The sequence below is a fragment of the Octopus bimaculoides genome, chromosome 3, assembly GCF_046866305.1.
Source record: "Octopus bimaculoides isolate indiv1 chromosome 3, ASM4686630v1, whole genome shotgun sequence".
Lineage (NCBI taxonomy): Eukaryota > Metazoa > Mollusca > Cephalopoda > Octopoda > Octopodidae > Octopus > Octopus bimaculoides.
Window position 1 is genome coordinate 145,271,110 of NC_142930.1, and position 1,206 is coordinate 145,272,315.

The following is a 1,206-nucleotide window of genomic DNA, read 5'->3' on the forward strand; positions in this document are numbered from 1 at the left end:
ATGTAGCAAAAGAGAATATGATAAAAAAATAAAAGTAGATGTTATTTTATGCAAATTGATTATTTTTATTTTTAGAGTATTAATGAAACAGAATCTTTTTGGTTTGACATGCTGGTTCCAGTTTTATTGAAAATTTGTACACAGATGCTGCTTTGTATGTCAATTACAAAGTCCACAACTAACTTTGGCAAAATAAATGATAAAAACGTTATGAAAATTTTTGTTATTAATTTCTGAAAAAAAAAAAAAAAAAAAAAAAAGCGGTTGGGATTTTTGTAATAGCATAAAAAAAAAATTACATTTGTGCAGAAATTTTCAATAAAATTGGAACTAGTGTGTTAAACCAAAAAGATCCACAACATATTTTTCATACAAAGTACAAAAAATACAAAACAATGAACAAATATTTATTCATTCATTTCTGTAACTTCTTTATCATCTGCTGTCCTCACTGCCTTTGTATGAATTAATCTAAAATGATAAAGAGTTTAGTAAAATAACTTTGTCGTTATAAAGATGGTGTCGGGAACATAAATTGACATGAAATTTTGATTGAAGGTTTTAATATAGATCACTTTGAAACAAGAAGTTTTTATCATCAAGCCATAGGTGATCTCAGATGGCTTAGTATCAAAAGGGTTAAATATTTTCAAATATCACCTTGTTTACAACTTGGTAATTTCTTTGTGATAAGATTATTTCACTCTATGTGTACAAGTGTAATGTTTTGAAGGCTGAAGATATGGTTCTCTTACCAAATTTATTGACCACTTCAGTACAGATTTCTGCATGAACCAATGATGTTCTTCCTTCAAATTTGTTATCTTCTTCACCAGGTTCTTCAGAATAATTCTCTTCATCTTTATCAGGAGTTGTAATTCTCTCAAACTTCTTCATCAGGGAAAGTGGCTGCAACTTCAAAATCATCTCTATTATGTATCCACTCTTTTATCTCAGCGGCATTAAGTTTACACTGAGGGTTGTCTTCCAGAAATAATTAAACAGTTTTACTTTCACTTTCACATCAGATACCCTCAGCTTTATATGGAAGCCTTCAAAATCTTTATATTGATCATTCACTGCATCTGCAAACATCACATTTGGTCCTAACTTTCACTACTCCCTTAAAAGATGTTTCACACTTGACTGCACTCCGTGTAATCACAAGTGCAAATATTGCATCTTTGATCATAAAGCCATGTTGAA